This window comes from Nycticebus coucang, chromosome 4 (assembly GCF_027406575.1).
Source record: "Nycticebus coucang isolate mNycCou1 chromosome 4, mNycCou1.pri, whole genome shotgun sequence".
Classification (NCBI taxonomy): Eukaryota; Metazoa; Chordata; class Mammalia; order Primates; family Lorisidae; genus Nycticebus; species Nycticebus coucang.
In genome coordinates, this window is record NC_069783.1 from 98054033 (window position 1) to 98073291 (window position 19259).

General features: G+C 34.9%; 1 long non-coding RNA gene across 1 annotated transcript in view; it reads left to right on the plus strand.

Moving 5' to 3' along the window:
* LOC128584646 (uncharacterized) overlaps window positions 1-19259 on the plus strand; it is a 52791-nt gene that overhangs the window by 32754 nt on the left and 778 nt on the right. The window contains exon 3 of the long non-coding RNA XR_008379704.1: window positions 2593-2698. This is a non-coding gene — a long non-coding RNA (uncharacterized LOC128584646). The remainder of the gene's footprint in view (window positions 1-2592; window positions 2699-19259) is intronic.

The following is a 19259-nucleotide window of genomic DNA, read 5'->3' on the forward strand; positions in this document are numbered from 1 at the left end:
TCCATTAAGTTTCACATATATGAATTTTGGGGGTCACATTCTGACCACAGTATATATAGCAGAACTTGCCATGTACTCTATACCCAAGTTTATTGTCATTTTCAGACTTCAGAGCACTCTCTTAACAATTTCTAGGAATTGTTTTTAAGATGAAAATTGTTTTTATATCTTTCAAAATATCTGGTACCAATTGAGTCTATGAAAATAATTTTACTTGATGCGTTTATTTGTAGAGATGGTGAGCCACAAAATTTTCTGTTTCCAAGCTATCTTGAGTCAGATATACAATATGCCTACAGGTTTGTTAAATTTAAGCGTGCAACATTGAGGTCTTGCTTACATAAAATTACACACACACTCAAGCTCTGATATATTGCACAAAGTGTTAAGAATAGATAAGCACTTTTAAAGCAAATTCAGTAATTAACATAGTAAAAATGTTGGGGTAATTGATAATTTATCTTGAAGGGGTTTTAAAAATACAATTTCCTCGGAACTACTCAGGTCCTACAAAATCAGACTTAACCTGTGGCGACCTATGAAATGGAAAGACATCTCACGTTCATGGTTAGGAATGCATGTTTCTGAAAGCTATAAATACTACCCACACTAATCTAAACATTTAGAGCAACCTCCATTGTTTATACAACATTGCAAGTGTAATTAATGCCACTAATCATATTTATTATAATTAATGACCAATTATAAGTGGTCAAAATGTGTGCACATATATAAAAAATTAAAAGAAATGAAAGAAGGTTTACAATTTCTTTGAGTGAACAAAGATAGGAAAACTGAGTCTGGGCCCTGATACAGAATGGACACTGAGTCTCAGGCAACAGAGGTAATGTATCTAGAGTTACATACAGGGTCAGTCAGTGGTGACATCTATTCTCCAGACCCCCAGCTCAGTGCTCTCTTCTAATTTACGCTTCAGCTTAAATAAAGTGTGATCTATGATAAATCAAGGTCTTGTTTGTTGCTGTCCCTATGAAGTATTCTTCCAAAAAGTCCTTTTGGAAATCCTCAAACCCTGTGTGAAACCTCAGCATTCCATTTAAACACTCAAGTTGCAGGTGAGCACATGCATGTGGAAGACATCCTCCTTAAAAATAATACACAGATGGGCAAGGCTGGGACTTGCAAATCATATTCCTGCTTTGAAAGCTGGCACCAAACATCTTTTGCTTGGGAAATCCTCAAAGGCTGTGTTTTGATGCTTTACCTCTTTTTTTCTGTGAACAAAGGGAATGCTTGTTCCCCTAACTGGTGACAAAGATGTTGAAGGAAATAAGGCATGGATTTTGTCATGCTAACCTTTCCTTTTGCCTTTTGAACTCATAACATTAGGTAAATGCAAATGAAATCCTCAATGAGATACCATTTGGGTCCAGTAAAATGGTTACTTAAAAAAAAAATAGAAAATAATAAGTGTTGGCGAAGATGTGAAGAAATTGGAATTCTAGTATGTCATTAGTGGGAATGTGCAATGGTTCACCAGTTGTGCAAAAACCAGTTTGGCGCTTTTTAAAAAAATTAGTTAAAAAATTACCATGTGATCTGCAATATCATCTCCAGTTATATCTCCAAAATAATGACAAACAGGCTTTTTAAACACACGCATGTTTATAGCAGTACTAATACAATAGTCAATGCTGGATACGGCCTCTGTCCATCAATAAACACATTGTGGGATTAGATACTGTAGAATGATACACAGCTTTTAAAAGGAATGAAGTACTGACATGCACAACATGAATGCACCTCCAAAATTGTGCCACGTGAAAGAAAATGTCACATATTATATGATTAAATTATATATAAAACGCACAGAATTTGCATCTATAGGGACAGATAGCAGATTAGTGGTTTCTAGAGATTATAAGGAAGAGGGGATGATGAAAAATTGATTAATAGGTTAAGGGGATTTACTTAGGAGTGATGACATATTTTGGTACTAGATGGAATTAGTTTTATTTTGGGTTTTTTTGGGGTTTTTTTGTTTTTTTTTGGCCAGGGCCAGGTTTGAAACCACCACCTCCAGTATATTGGGCCCATTTGAGCCACAGGAGCCGCCCCAGATGGAAGTAGTCTTTGTACAACATTGTAAGTCTACTAAATGCCCCTGGGTTGTTCACTTTAAAATGGTTAACTTTATGGGATGTGAATTTCACCTTAATACATTATTTAGAATAATATTCAAAGCATCCTTGAAAAAGTGGCTAATTCTAGTGCTTGGGTAAGAAATATGCAAGATGAAAAGGGAACATCTTGTCGTGTCAGAAAGCAAGAAAGTGCTAAAGAAAAAAAAGATGGGTGTGAAAAGCACATAGCAGCCAAATGGAGCAGCTTCCAATGGCTAAAGCTGGAACAATTTGAGAAAATAAACAATGCTGCACTGGGAAATAATGTAAAGCATACGATACACATTCATCAGCCCAGATTTATTAAAATATGGTTGAACATATAAATAGAAGGAGAGAAGAGCCAGGTCTCCCTGGCGTAACAGTTCTAAGTAATTTTTAATGCTGCAGGTAAAGTCTAACTCTTCACTATTTAAGTATTGGCTCACAGCGGCTCTTTCTTTCCAAGTGTGCAGAATGGGAAGAGGAAAAGAGACTAACTTCAAATGGAGAAAGCCAGCAAACACCATCTCACCATGATCAGAATTAGCACCAACAGCAATAAACTCACATTGGTAAGATGTGCTATGTGTAAAATAGTGTTTCACCTCTGGAGTCATTCCACTAAAAGCACACGACCACAACCTACTTCGGAGTAAACATTAGTCATCTGTTCATTTTACAAAATCTTAATTTCAGAAAATATCTTACTAGTCCTCTTCAAAACGCTCAAGGTCCTCTTAAGTGAGGAAAGTCTGAGAAACTTACACAGCAGAGAGGACCCTAAGGAGATATAATGACTAAGTGGATGGGTCCTTAAACAGAAAAATATTACATAAAATGTTAGCAAGTCTGCATACATTAGGAATAGTGTACCTTAGTTCATAGTGATGTACCCATGTTAGTTTATTAATTGTGACAAATGTATCATACTCCTGTGTGATGTGTATAAGAGGGGAGGATGTATGGAGAATCTTGGAACTTGGTATTATTTCCCAAAATTCTATAAATCTGAAACTATTCTAAAATAACAAGTTTATTAAACTAATATATTGGGCATGTAAAAACAGACACAGGGGTGATTTTCAAATTATATCTTGCACTTCTATCTCACTCTTTATCATCTGGGATTTGATAACAGGTAGAAAGAGTAAAACTGGAATGCTTATTTATTTCTCAAATTATTTTAGAAACATATATTCATAGTACATAGTTAATTACAAGTATAATTGTAGACCTTTTATTTGTAGTTGCGTATGTGTGCAGGTTTTGTTACAATATCACAAAGAAGGAGCACAATTGTTGAACCTAACTGCCATATTTGCAGAGCCATGCACAGGCCATCCATGCAATCCGGTGAATATCAATCTAAGCTGTACACTCAGATAATACACTAAAATAGATCTCACAAACCAATAAGAATTTAGTGCCTGTTATTGTAATCAACCCTTCTGATTTAATTAGTTACATTGTAAGTAAGGGAATGTACAATAATTAAAAAATTATTCACATTCCCTGTCCATGTCTTCCCGTGCCAAATGGTTGTTAATAATTGCTACCTCTTGAGGGAGATAAAATGTTATATCCCCTACAATTTATGTTTTCAAATTTATTTTTCTGTACTCTTCTAGGATAACAGCTTTCAGCCAAAACATTAAATTAAACTTTAAGTTATGGAAGCGTTTGTCAACTAACAAATCTGCATTCAACTCCCACCCTCCACTACATTATTGCATGCCGTAGTGTCATAATCTCTCTGTAAACTAAGATATACTGTGAAACTTAGCTATCTGTTTATTGATGAATCACATAATCGTTTAACCACAATTAGAAACAGAATAAATTGTAGCTGCTTCAAATTCTGGTAGCTCATGAAGATGTACTTGAATGTCAAAATATATTCGTAGGAAAAGAAAAAAATAGCATAAGTAATTTAATTGAGCTGAATTTTTAGATTTCACTAATGGGTATAATCACTGTTCCACTGACAGCGTAAGTCATTTCTGAGCACAGCAAGAAACCACTGGGAAATGCATTTTATCCATGATATGCCATGGTGATACGATTTTGTCCATACCATTCACCTCCTATAGCTAAACTCTCTTGAAAACCATTTGTTCTCTAGTAAATTTCAAAATGCAAATGATTATACTTTTAAAATCAATTTTTACCAGTCAAATCAACTTGACCAGTCTTTTGGAGATGCATTTAATAAAGTATTTATTTTTCCATTTTTTTTTCCAGCAAAATTATGCTCCAATTCTGTAGTTTAGAGAACTAAAGAAATTGGGACAAATCTGTCCTAAATCTATTTTACCAAAGCATTCTAAGCTTTGGTGTGATGGTTAATAACAGCTTCTAGAAAGAGCCTGTCTTATTTCAAATCAGACTCCAGCCTTGACTTTACTTAGCACCAGTGCAACTTAATGTCCTTGTCCATAAAGTGGTGACAGTTATACAGATCCTCAATTCCTTGTCTGAAACTCTTGGTTCCACTGTATTTTGGAATCCAGAAAATTTACCCTTTATTTGAAAGGTAATATGACATATACATTGTGTATTATATATATCCCTCAGAAAAATCTGGGGATACACTTTCTAATCAAAAACATTAATAATTCTTCAGTAAAACAAATACATATTCCCATTAAAAAGGATAGACTAGGACTTCAAGTTAATTCTGCCTGTCAATTCTGAACAGTTTTGCCCATTTCATTTCAATTATAGGAGGATTTTTGTTTCTTTTAGGATTGAGAACAAGAAGTGTGGAACAATTATAAATATACCATAGTATTTGGAAAGTTAAATTGGTTGCCATTCTTAAAGCTTTTTATGACTGTGTTAATGATAGTGATCATTCAATATATTTTGGTTCGAACATTATTGTTTCTACTCTTTCGTTAGTAAGATTCAACCACTGTTGCCAGAACTTTGTACCCACTATCCCTTAAACAGACTACCCATATGTCTGCCCTATGCCTTTAAGTCATGACATTTTTTTCTCTAATATCCTTATTTCTACAAGTTTCAAAGGCATAACTCTAGTTGATTTGTAAAGAATTCTTAAAACTTCCATATTATATTTTTCACTGTTCTAAATTAAAAATACTTATTGAATAAAACTTTCACTTAATATAATTTTCTTGTGTCCTAGCTGTATATTGTTATTTATTTGTCATATTTTAACTTAAATTTAGTGTGCATGCATGTGTTTTATTGTTATTGAAATTCACATAGCATATTCATGGACACTCTGTATAATTCACCATTAAAAAATACAATTCATTGGTTTTTAGAATATTCGCAAAGTTGTGCACTGTTCCTCTTGATAAATTCCAGTACATATTTTTCAATCCAGAAAGGAACCCTGTACCCCTTAGGAGTCACATTCCTAGTCTCACCTCCCTCCAGCCACTTGGAATCACGAGTCTACTTTCTGTCTCTCTAGCTTTGCCTTTTCTGATGTTTCAATATAATATAACCATACACTTGGTGGGCTTTTGTGTTTGGCTTCTTTTACTGAATATAACTTTCTAAAGATAATCCGTGTTGCAACATATATCAGTTATAAAAATATATGCATTATTTTTAATACCAAATACTATTCCATTTTATGAACATACCACATAATGGTTATTTATTTGTAATTGAGGAACATTTGGGTTTTATGAGTAATGTAGCTCTACACATTCATGTAAAGGTGTGGATGTATATCTGCAGTCCTCTTGAATGGGTATATTAAGGATGGATCTGTTAGATAATATAGTTTAATTTGCGGACGTGAGAAACCGTGAGAAATCCGTGGCATCATTTTGTATGGACACCAGCAATGTATGAAGTTTCCAATTTCTCCACATCCTTGCTATCATTTGCTATTGTACCTCTTTTTATTAGTAGCTGTCCTACTGGGTGTGAAGTAGTATCTCATTGTTTCCAAGTGACTAGAAAAGTTAAGCATCCTTTTACATGTTTATTGTCTATTTACATATCTTCTGTAAAGAAATGCCTATGCAAATCTCTTCTCCATTTACATTGGTTATTTGTCTTTTTATCTTTGAGTTCTCAGATTTATTTGTGTTTTTCTCACAATTCCCTTATCAGATATATGATTGGCAAATATATCATGTCATTGAGTGGGTTGTCTTTCCATTCTGTTGATAGGGTAATTTGTTTTCTTTTTTTTTTTTTTTTTTTTTTGTAGAAACAGAGTCTCACTTTATGGCCCTGGGTAGAGTGCTGTGGCCTCACACAGCTCACAGCAACCTCCAACTCTTAGGCTTAAGCGATTCTCTTGCCTCAGCCTCCCGAGTAGCTGGGACTACAGGCTCCCGCCACAACGCCCAGCTATTTTTTGGTTGCAGTTCAGCCTGCAACCAAAGGTGGTTTTCCAACAAACCGGTTTGTTGGACCGGGTTTGAACCCGCCACCCTCGGTATATGGGGCCGGCACCTTACCGACTGAGCCACAGGCGCCGCCCTGATAGTGTAATTTGTTAACATAAAGTGTTCAATTTTGGTAAACTGGTAAATGTATCACTTTTTTCTCTTGTATAGTATTTTAGGAACCATTGAAATCATTGTCTAACAAAAATTATGAACATTTGCTCCTTTATTTTCTCTTGAGTTTTATATTTTATTTCTGACATTTAGGTCTTAATATTTTATTTTAATCTTTACCTTAAGTTTTGTACACAGCGTTAAGTAGAGGTTCCAACTTCATTTTTGGCACGTAAATTGTCTCAAGAGCATTTGTTGGAAAACCACCCTTTCCCCATTAGATTGTTTTATAGCACTCGTCTAAAATCACCTGACCATAAATGTAAGGCTCTTTTTCTAGAGTCCTGATTCTATTTCATCTATATGTTTCTTTATGCCTATACCATATTGTCTTGATTATAGAAGCTTTGTAGTATGTATCAAAATGAGAAAAAAAAATAGCTCAAAGTAGTCTGAGCTCTGTAATATATGGAAATTCATCATGTCCAGAGAGAAAATGAGTAAGGAATTCCACTTACACCCCTACCATGTCCAGGATGGATGGTTTAAAGGCATGTTGTTTTTGACTAGCTACCTCACCCATTATCTTCCTGTTCCTAAGATTTGCGACACAAAGAACAATATATAGTCCATAAATGGGTAACGATATTTTAATTTAAATTATAGGTAAACAACTTAGGAAGTGCCTCTTCCATTTCCTTAACAACTCATTTGTAACAGCTTCTTACCAGAAGGTATATTCAGGGTAACTTGAATCTATAGAGTTAGGTGGTCATGCTCAAGCTTGGAGCTGGAAATAAACTCTATACTTAATCGTATTTTCTGAATCTTGTTACTAAAAGTTGACAGAATTCAGGAAGTGTGAATCCTGCAACTACATTCTTTATTTTTAATGATGTCTTTTAGCTTTGTTCTTTCAATTTTGTGTTAAATTCCTTCCCAATATCATGAACATTTTTGGTGCTACTGTCAATTAAATTGTTTCCTTAATTTTGTTTTCAGATTGTTCATTGCAATAAAGAAAAATACAATTGACTTTTAAAAATATATCTTGTATCATCCATCCTGCTGAGAGAAGATACCCAAGAAGGTTAAGGTCTGGGAGAAGAGGTCTTCTCAAGGAGACCACAAGGATATACCTGCAAGGTCCTCTCCATGGTGACTCAGCTCTTGGGAATTTGTAGACTTAACTTCCTGGAACTTGGAAATTTCCAAGTTCTGTGAAATCCTGTAGTTCTTTAGGGGCTAGGAATTCCCACTTGATTCAAACTAGCCAATGAGAAGGGTAGATGTGGGGTGGAACTTTTTGACTGTCGATAAAAAGGGAAAGCCAAGCCAGTTTGGGAGTGTGGCCATTTGGAATTCTTCTATGCCTTAAGCTCCCACCTGGTGAATAAAGCCCTTTCTTTTATAAACGTGGTGTTTGGGTGCTCTTTCTCTCCATTGGGCCTCTTCTTCCTGCAACACTGCAAATAAAGACAGTTTTACCTTTTTCATTCTAATCTGAGTCTTTAATATCTTTGCACAGTTAATATAGAGCTGAGAAGCATTAGTTTCTCTTTTCTGATCTTAAGGAGAAAGCTTTCAGTCTTTTGTATTAACTATGCTGTTATCTGTGGGTTTTATCACAGATTCCCTTTGTCAAGTTCAGCAACTTTTCTTGTGTTCTTCGTGCTTATTTTTGTCATGAAGAGGTGTCAAATCTTGTTAAAAATTTTTTTCCTGTATCTATTGAGATGATCCTTGTCTTTCATCTTCTATTCCATTATTGTTGGTGGAATTTATTTCTGCACTAGGTCTTTGGTATCAGAGATTCAGAGAATAACCCAAAGACCACAGATCAGTGGTAAGATAGGATTTATTCAACAGAAGGAATAAAAAGCACCAGGAGCTTCTGACAAAGGGAAAGATACAAGTGGGAACTCTTGCATGGGTCTTTTTTCTAGGGGTTTTATAGTATTTTATAAAAAAGAGAGGTCTGGAGAATTATATTTGGTCAGGACTTAGCAGATTTCAATGTTGATGAGTATATTAACAAATGAATGCAGTCCCTCCAGGTCCAGTGGCAGGGCATCCACTTCAGATAAGGCTGGCTGACATGAAATTGCCAGGCCTAGGAAAAGGGCATCCCTGTCCAGCCCTGAATGGGGGAACCCTGTAATGATATAATTTTTTAATCAATATTTATATGTTGAATCAACATACCAATCATTTCTGTGATTAATCAAACTTATTTATGGTTTAGAATCCTTCATATATCTTGTTGGATTTGGTTTGCAAATACTTTTTTGAGGATTTTTACATACATATATTATTAAGAAATATTTTCTATAGTACTCTTTTCCTATGATGCAAGAGCAATAATGGTATGATAATATGAGATTGGAAATTTCCCTTTCTATTACATTCTTTTAAAGCATCTATTAACCACTGTAAGCCTAGGTTTTCTTCTGTGTTGGTGATTTTTTGATTACTATGAAATTTTTTTATCTTTTTAGGTTTATTCAGATTTTATCTTTCTTCTTGTGTGAGTTTCAGTAGTTTGTGTTTACTAGAAATATGTCCAATCTATCAGAATATCCAATTTGTTGGCATATTTTTATTCATACTATTCTGTTCTAAGTGTTTTTATTTCTGTAAAGTTGGTAGCAATGTTCTTTCTTCTATTACTGATTTTGGTAACTTAAAAGTTGGTGAAAAGTCTAGCTAATGTTTTGCCAGTTTGAGTGTTTGCCTAATTTCCACGTATTTGTGAATATAAAAAAATTTTCTGTTAATGACTAGTCATTTTATTTTATGGTGCTTAGAGTATTTATATTTTTATAAGATGAAGTTTTTAAAATTTATTATGTTTTATTTTTACAGTCTAGCATATAATTTATCTGGGGGAACATTTCCTGATTCCGTATGTACTTGAGAAGAATGTTTGTGTTGGGTGGAGTATGGTAGAGATCTCTGCTGTATCCAGTTAATTAGGATGCTTAAGTTTTCTCTTTCTTTGTCAATCTTAAATCTAGTCTTGCTATTTTTGAAAATGGAATATTGATGTTTTTGACACTGACTCCATGAACCTATTTCAATGACCCTTATATATTTTATATAATCCTTTCCCTTTACTAACTACTTGGCTTTTCAGTTGTTTTCCCAAAATTATAGATTTTCTGCAAGACAAAGACCTTGAGATTCTGAAGTCCCCACGGCAGGATTCCTAATACCAGGACACATCATACCCCAAGGCATGTAATCTCTCTTTAAAAAGCCCAAGATCTCTATTAGTTTGAAGAGACAGATATAGGCAGTTTCTTCTGTTCTCCCTGCAAGGCATTCCTTCCTTCCTCATTGTCTCAATGACTGGATCTTTGTGCAGGGAACAACTGGACCTAGACAGAAATCCCCTTACAGGTTCCACAAAATCTCAGCTGTAATTGTTGAGTTGTCTATTTCTCTCCTCTATTCTATTAATTAGCTTCAATTATTTTGGGGCTATTTTGTTAATTCTATGTGTGTTTATAATTATTATGTCGCTCAACAGATTGATCCTATATTCTTTGCCTCTAAGAATAATTTTGTCTTAAAATCAATTTTGAACATATTTTCAGTACAGATCTCTTTTGGTTGTTGTCTGAATGATTTACTTTTTTACCCTTCACTTTCAAACTATATGGAAAACACATAATTGGGTCATGTTTTTAAAGCTCTTTCATTAATTTCTGGGTTTTGGTTGAAGTATTTAATCCATTTGCATTTAATGGAATTACTGTGATAAGATAGGATTTATGTCTGCCATTTTGCTGTTTTCTGCAAGTCATAAATCATTTTTGTTTCTGTGATATTACATTACTTCCTTATTTGTGTTAAGTGATTTTATTTTACTATTTTAATTCCATTATGTTTCTCTCAGCCTTCTTTATGGTATTACTTATAGTATTATTGTCATGCAAAGTAAATACACACACACACACACACTTTTTTCTTTTGAGACATAGTCTTACTCTGTCACCCTTGGTAGAGTGCCATGGCATCACAGCTCACAGCAACCTGAAACTCCTAGACTTGAGCAATCACCTCAGCCTCCCCAGTAGCTGGGACCATAGTTGCCTGCCACAACCCACAGCTAGTTTTTTCTATTTTTAGCAGAGACAAAGTCTCCCTCTTGCTCAGCTGGTCTCAAACTACTGAGTTCAAGCAATCCACCCTCCTTGGCTTCCCAGAGTGTTAGGATTACAGTTGTGAGCCACTGCTCCCAACCTTATCTTTATACAGGGTGGACAATTTACTATGTTACATTCCACATGAACTTTATGTCTCCCTGTATATTATATACCACAATCAGCACATATTTGTAGCTATTGCTTTTTGCAGTTGCCATTTATATCAGATAAGCAGAAAACATAGTTTCCAAACAATAAATTCTTTAATACTATTTTTCCATATAATTAACTTTATTGATGTTGTATGTTTCTTTATTTGCATTCAACTTACTATTTAGTGTATGTTTACTTTAGATTGAATGATTCTCTTTGTTAATTTTTAAGGAAAATTCTGCCAGGGATGAATTATCTCATTTTTTGTTTATATAGGAATGTCTTGTTCTTTTCCTCATTTTTAAAGGACAGTTTTGTTGTGTATAGAATTTTTGGTTCACACTCTTCTTTGAGCCCTTTGAACATGTTATAGAAAATGAAAGTGAAAACCTAAGGTCTTTTCTGGGCATGCAAAGAACTGTGGCATGTGCATAGCCTTCACTATGTACATGGTCTTTGACCGTCCCTTGAATATGTCAGACATCTTGTGGACATCTCACTCTCAAACTTTTTGTTTTGAGAGTTTTCGGTCAGGTATTTATTTGCACTAACTGTTATCAGCACCTCAGATGGTGTTAAAAATTGACACTGGTTGTTTTCAGCAAATCCCCCTGCCCTGGGGAAAAACCTGTTCACACCATGTGAGTTCTGAATCAAGTCAATGAAGACAAGCCTTGTAAGTAGATGTTTTCAAGGACTGCAAGGCAAGTAAAATTACAAAATTTTCTGGGAAGGAGGCTTTGAAAGACACCAAATCTGCTCTTTCTGGGCTACTGGTTTCATCATGATTTGGAGACTATTGGTTTTTAAGGTTATCGTGGAACTGGGTGAGGGGGGAATAAGGTTAATTAAAAGGCTTCCAATCTTGCCGTTCTTATTGTGACTTGAACATTTGTTTTGAACAAGTATTCTTTAAATTGTTGGTAACATTTGCTTAATTTCCAAAGTTCAAAACAAAATTTATTTTGACTAATCTTGCTGTGTTGTTCCTTTTACAGAGAAGTAGATTTTTGGAGGTTCTCAGTCTGTCATTCCCACTAATGTAACGTGTGTATATTAGTCTTGCTTTTATTGTTAGAGTAATAATATCTTAGGATTTTAATTTTAGTTCTTTTTTTTTTTTTTGCATTTCTCATTTCTCTTTGGTTACTTTCATCAATTGGGTCAAAAAAAAATCCACTTTGCTTAAAGAGGCATGTGATCACTGTAGTGATACTAAAATGAATAACTTACGTTTGAGAGATATATTTATTTATTTATTTATTTTCAGGAATAATTTAAAAGTCACATGGGAGGGCCTGATAGATGCAGAGATCAAGCTATACCAGTAGAATTGGAAGAAGAGAGAGAGAACAAGAATCTGAGAATTACAGAGAAGCTCAGGAAACAGATTAGTCTGGGCTGGATCAAGGCTTAGATGAAAGGACCCAATTTGTAAGCCATCGCAAAAGAAGAACATGATTCACAGTGAGAATTAGGACACTAGGGCTAAATGTAGGGACTGCTAACCAACATTTAAGGAAGCCTCACATAATTTGAAGTGAAACAGCGTAAAATCAAAACTGCTCCACATACAAAGAAGTATAAAAATGTGACTTAAAATTATAAAAGAAAATCAATATGAATAGACTTCAAAATGACACATGTCTTAGAATTAGAAGAGAATTTAAACTATTAATTGTACATTCAAACTCATAAGGACAATCCTAAAAAATTAATAGGTGAGAAACTATCAAAAGGAAAATGAAATTTTTTACAAAGAACCAACCAAACCATATATGTTATATGTTTTAAATTTAAATGAAATTAGGTTTGGTTATATATCTTCACTAAATTGTGAAGGTGCCCTAGCATTGATTTTGTTGAATTTAATATTGTTTCCTCTGCATTTAACTGCTTATACATGTCTTATTCGGATAATATTGACCTATGACGCTCGGCTCCTGTGGCTCAGTGGTTATAGTGCCAGCCACATATAGCAGAGCTGGCAGGTTCAAGCCCGGCCTGGCCAGCTAAACAACAATGACAACTGCAATTAAAAAAAAAAAAAATAGCTGGGTGTTTTGATCGGCATCTGTAGTCCCAGTTACTTGGGAGGCTGAGGCAAGAGAATCACTTAAGCCCAAGAGTTTGAGGTTGCTGTGAGCTGTGACGCCACAGCACTCTACCAAGGGTAAAATAGTGAGACTCTGTCTCAAAAAAAATTGGTCTATGAAATAGTCTAAATGAAAATATTTTAACATTGACTTATATTTGGTATTTTATAACCTGATTTTGATGTTTTTGTTTTAGTTTTTAATCTATAACAGTGTATTGCAATTGTAACATCTCTGGTATTTTGTTAATAAAAGTATCTAAAATATGAAATTCCGTAAGAATCTCTAGTATCCTATACATACTAAAATACACAAAACATTTTAGCTAAAATTGTAGCTAAAGCTGCCACAAGAATAGACTGATAAATTGATGATGGAAAATGAGGAAGAAGAAGAAAAGAAGAAAAGAGGAAAGAAGGAAAAGAAGGAAGAGAGGGTAGAGGAAGAAAGACTAGAAATATGTCTAAGAGTAATAAATGTGTTTATTAAACTGAAATTACTTTCAAAAAAGAATACGCTTAATTCATTAATCAATGCATGGTTAAAATGTTTTAGTGTCAAGAAAAAGAGCTCTGGGGATGGGTAAGAGATTAGTATTTGAGAGGTAATAGATCAGTCAAATAATTGTATTATATACATTATCTCATTTAATCTTAATAACAATCAGTGAAGACAAAAATATTGTTTCACTGAATTTAATGGATGAAGACAGTGGAGGTTTAAGACATAAGTGATTTGTTTGAAGCCACATGTTCAACTACGGAAAATATAAACAGAGCAATTAATCCTAACAAACCTATGGACTTCAGGTGCTACCTGTTTTCAACATTGACTGTTTTTTTTTTTTTTTTCTGAGACAGAGTCTCACTTATTAACCCTCAGTAGAATGCCATGGTGTTACAGCTCACAGCAACCTCCAAATCCTTGGGCTTAGGCGATTCTCTTGCCTCAGCCTCCCTAGTAGCTGGGACTACAGGCACCAGCTGCAACACCCAGCTATTTTTTTGTTGCAGTTTGGCCGGGGTTGGGTTTGAATCTGCCTCCTTCAGCATATGGGGCCAGTGCCTTACCCACTGAGCCACAGGCACCACCCCAACCCTGACTTTTGATGACAGAAGAGATGTTCCAATTAAGCTATTGCTGAAAATGATTGCCAATCTGTCCCATCTGGCAAAAACATTGTGCTCATGACAATTCAAATGTTCTATCAAGTAGGGAATAAAGATTTGTATGTTTAATTGTTTCCTTTCTAGTGACACATAAACCACATATTATTCAGCTTGAGGGAATGTTCATCCATAAGCTTCACTCTGAAAATGTACAATGTTTTCCCAACTTGAGTATACATTCTCCACTGAATAGATACTGTTATATAAAGTACCTAATCTGTTTGGAAGTCTCTCACTGCAGGGAGCAGCAGTGACATCGTCTATGTACATGACAATAGCTATGAAAGTGAATTGGCTCACTAAACTTACACATAAAAGTCAGGGAAGAAGAAGAAAGAAGGAGGAGGAGGAGAAGAGGAAGAAGAAGAAATTCTAACACAGCTCTAAGGTTTCTGCATAAATTGCTTACCGCCAAGTATCAGGATGTTTCCAACTAAAATACTTATATGTATAACAGATAGATTTTTTTAAAAGGTAGGAATTTAGTAGGGCTGAGTACATTGGACACTTCTTCTATTCTTGAGATACTTTACTAAGATGAATATGTTCCAGCTCCATCCATGTAAATATGAAAGAGGTAAAGTCTCCATCTTTTTTAAGGCTGCATAATATTCCATGGTGTACATGTACCACAATTCATTAATCTATTCATGGGTCAATGGGCACTTGGGCTTCTTCTATGACTTAGCAATTATGAATTGGGCTGCGATAAACATTCTGGTACAAATATCTTTGTTATAATGTGATTTTTGCTCTTCTGGATAGATATCTAGTAGAGGAATTAAACAAGGGTACATGTGAAATTTACTAAGTGTAGAATATAAATGTCTTAACACAATAACTAAGAAAATTCCGTGAAGGCTATGTTAACCAGTTTGATGAAATATTTCAAATTGTGTATAAAACCAGCATATTGTACCCCATGATTGCATTAATATAGACAGCTATGATTTAATAAAAAAAGAGAGAGAGAGAAAGGAATTTAAGAAAATCCAATCTCTGGCATCCACATTGGTTCATCTATTTAAAAAATATGATAGTCTTATGAGAGCATCTTTATTATTTACTTGTATGAGTTTGGATACAAGATTATTATTTTTTATACCCTCTTCCATTAATCTATTCTATATCCTCACTGCCAAATTAATTATCTTAATGAAGAAAGTCTAATGATGTAACACTTGATAAAATTTTCAGTGATGATTAGATTTTCATTGGTTGTACCCTATTTTCAATTAAGTAGCTCACATTCACAAGTCTTTCCTATGTTAATTCCAGTCTACTATTTCTACTGTATGTCCCCACTTCTCTCTTATTATTTCTCCTTCTATATTTTTAATTTGAAACTAATATTACTTTATCTTTATGTTCTAAATGATGTTTAGAACATCATTACTTCTATCCAGATTTGGTACTCAGCAAAAGTTTTATGACAGTGAAATATCTTGATTTCAAATTGACTATTTGTATCTAGGCAGCCCAAGAAAAAGTAGCATGCCACCCCTAGCCAAACCCACTGTTACTTCTTGAACATTTTAGATGACACACACATACACAAATATTTTACCCTATCATCCTCCAGAAAGATTGCTCTTAACATATCATGTATATGTATGACTACATACAGTGTAGTCATAATTTCTTTACTCCTAGTTATTAGATTTCTAGGACTCTTTCTTTTCTAGCTATCATCAAGGATGCTTGAAAGTTGATGTTTTTAAAATATCAGGTCTGACTATTATTTGCCCTATTTCCTAGTTTGTTTATGCCATAATTTTGCTTATTTTTTATATTCTATAGTCATCGTTTAGTACGTTTTTACTCTCTACTTTCTAGTATAGCACACTATTCAACTTAGTAACTCTGCAAGCTTAAGGTCAACAGTCATCAAGCAAAAGTTTCTTAAAGGATTACTTGAATCACAACACACACAGACTTTCTCTCCCAAAAAGATTCACTATCTTTTGGGTTCTTCAGGACCTGGAATACTTTCTACATGTGAAATGTTTCTTTGCTCTGCTGCTTACACTTAAAATCTCATCAAATAATCTGTTCCTCTTTACAATAATTCCTTTTATTTTATTTATTTATTTATTTATTTATTTATTATTTTTATTTTTATTTTTTTTTATTAAATCATAGCTGTGTACATTAGTATGATCATGGGGCACCATACACTTGGTTCATAGACCGTTTGACACATTTTCATCACACTAGTTAACATAGCTTTCCTGGCATTTTCTTAGTTATTTTGCTAAGACCTTTATATTCCACATTTACTAAGATTCACATATACCCTTGTAAGATGCACCGCAGGTATAATCCCATTAATCCCCCTCCCTCCACCTACGTTCCCCCTCCCTCCCCTCCCTTTCCCCCTTCTCCCTATTCTTAGGTTGTAACTGGGTTATAGCTTTCATGTGAAGGTCCTACATTAGTTTCATAATAAGGGTGAGTACATTGGGTACTTTTTCTTCCATTCTCGAGATACTTTACTGAGAAGAGTATGTTCCAGCTCCATCCATGTAAACATGAAAGAGGTAAAGTCTCCATCTTTCTTTAAGGCTGCATAATATTCCATGGTGTACATATACCACAATTTATTAATCCATTCGTGGATCGATGGGCATTTGGGCTTTTTCCATGACTTAGCAATTATGAATAGGGCTGCAATAAATATTCTGATACAAATATCTTTGTTATGATGTGATTTTTGGTCTTCTGGGTATATACCCAGTAGAGGGATTATAGGATTGAATGGCAGATCTATTTTTAGATCTCTGAGTGTTCTCCATATCTCTTTCCAAAAGGAATGTATTAATTTGCATTCCCAGCAGCAGTGCAAAAGTGTTTCCTTTTCTCCACATCCATGCCAACATCTCTGGTCTTGGGATTTTGTGATGTAGGCTAGTCTCACTGGAGTTAGATGATATCTCAAAGTAGTTTTGATTTGCATTTCTCTGATGATTAAAGATGATGAGCATTTTTTCATATGTCTGAAGGCCGTGTGCCTGTCTTCTTCAGAGAAGTTTCTCTTCAAGTTCCTTGCCCAGCCTGAGATGGGATCCTTTGTTCTTTTCTTGCTAATGCGTTTGAGTTCTCTGTGGATTCTGGTTATTAAACCTTTGTCGGAGACATAACCTGCAAATATCTTTTCCCATTCTGAGGGCTATTTGCTTGCTTTACTTACTGTGTTCTTGGCTGTGCAGAAGCTTTTTAGTTTGATCAAGTCCCAGTAGTGCATTTTTGAAGCAGCTTCAATTGCCCGGGGAGTCCTTCTCATAAAAAACTCGCCCAACCCAATTTCTTCAAGGGTTTTCCCTGCACTCTCTTCTAGTATTTTTATAGTTTCATGTCTTAGGTTTAAATCTTTAATCCAGTGAGAGTCTATCTTGGTTAATGGTGAGAGGTGTGGGTCCAGTTTCAGTCTTCTACAGGTTGCCAGCCAGTTCACCCAGCACCATTTGTTAAATAGGGAATCTTTTCCCCATTGAATGTTTTTAATTGGCTTGTAAAAGATTAAATAACGGTAATTAGCTGGATTCCAGATATCTACTTCTCTGTTTTTGTGCCAGTACCATGCTGTTTTGATCACTATCAATTTGTAGTATAGTCTGAGGTCTGGTAGCGTGATTCCTCCTGCTTTGTTTTTATTTTTGAGTAATGTCTTGGCTATTCGAGGTTTTTTCTGATTCCATATAAAACGAAGTATTGTTTTTTTCAAGATCTTTAAAGTATGACAGTGGAGCTTTAATGGGGATTGCGTTGAAATTATATATTGTTTTGGGTAGTATGTACATTTTAACAATGTTGATTCTTCCCAACCATGAGCATGGTATATTTTTCCATTTGTTAACATTCTCAGCTATCTCTTTTCTTAGAATTTCATAGTTCTCTTTATATAGATCTTTCACGTCCTTTGTTAGATAAACTCCCAAGTATTTTATCTTCTTTGGCACCACTGTGAATGGGATAGAGTCCTTAATTGTTTTTTCAACTTGACTGTTGTTGGTATATATAAAGGCTACCGATTTATAAATGTTGATTTTGTAACCTGAGACGCTGCTGTATTCCTTGATCATTTCTTTTTTTTTTTCTTTCTTTTTTTTTTGTATTGTTGGGGATTCATTGAGGGTACAATAAGCCAGGTTACACTGACTGCAATTGTTAGGTAAAGTCCCTCTTGCAATCATGTCTTGCCCCCATAAAGTGTGACACACACCAAGGCCCCCCCCTCCGTCCCTCTTTCTGCTTTCCCCCATAAACTTAATTGTCATTAATTGTCCTCATATCAAAATTGAGTACATAGGATTCATGCTTCTCCATTCTTTTGATGCTTTACTAAGAATAATGTCTTCCACTTCCATCCAAGTTAATACGAAGTATGTAAAGTCTCCATTTTTTTAAATGGCTGAATAAGTATTCCATGGTATACATATACCACAGCTTATTAATCCATTCCTGGGTTGGTGGGCATTTAGGCTGTTTCCACACTTTGGCAATTGTAAGTTGAGCTGCAATAAACAGTCTAGTACAAGTGTCCTTATGATAAAAGGATTTTTTTCCTTCTGGGTAGATGCCCAGTAATGGGATTGCAGGATCAAATGGGAGGTCTAGGTTGAGTGCTTTGAGGTTTCTCCATACTTCCTTCCAGAAAGGTTGTACTAGTTTGCAGTCCCACCAGCAGTGTAAAAGTGTTCCCTTCTCTCCACATCCATGCCAGCATCTGCAGTTTTGAGATTTTGAGATGTGGGCCATTCTCTCCTTGATCACTTCTAAGAGTTTTGTAGTAGAGTCCCTAGTGTTTTCCAGATATATAATCATATCATCTGCGAAGAGCGAAAGTTTGATCTCTTCTGACCCTATGTGGATACCCTTGAACGCCTTTTCTTCCCTAATTGCAGTGGCTAAAACTTCCATTACAATGGAAGACAATGGGCAGCCTTGTCTGGTTCCTGATCTGAGTGGAAATGATTCCAAGTTAACTCCATTCAATATGATATTGGCTGTGGGTTTGCTGTAGATGGCCTCTATCAGTTTAAGAAATGTCCCTTCTATACCAATTTTCTTA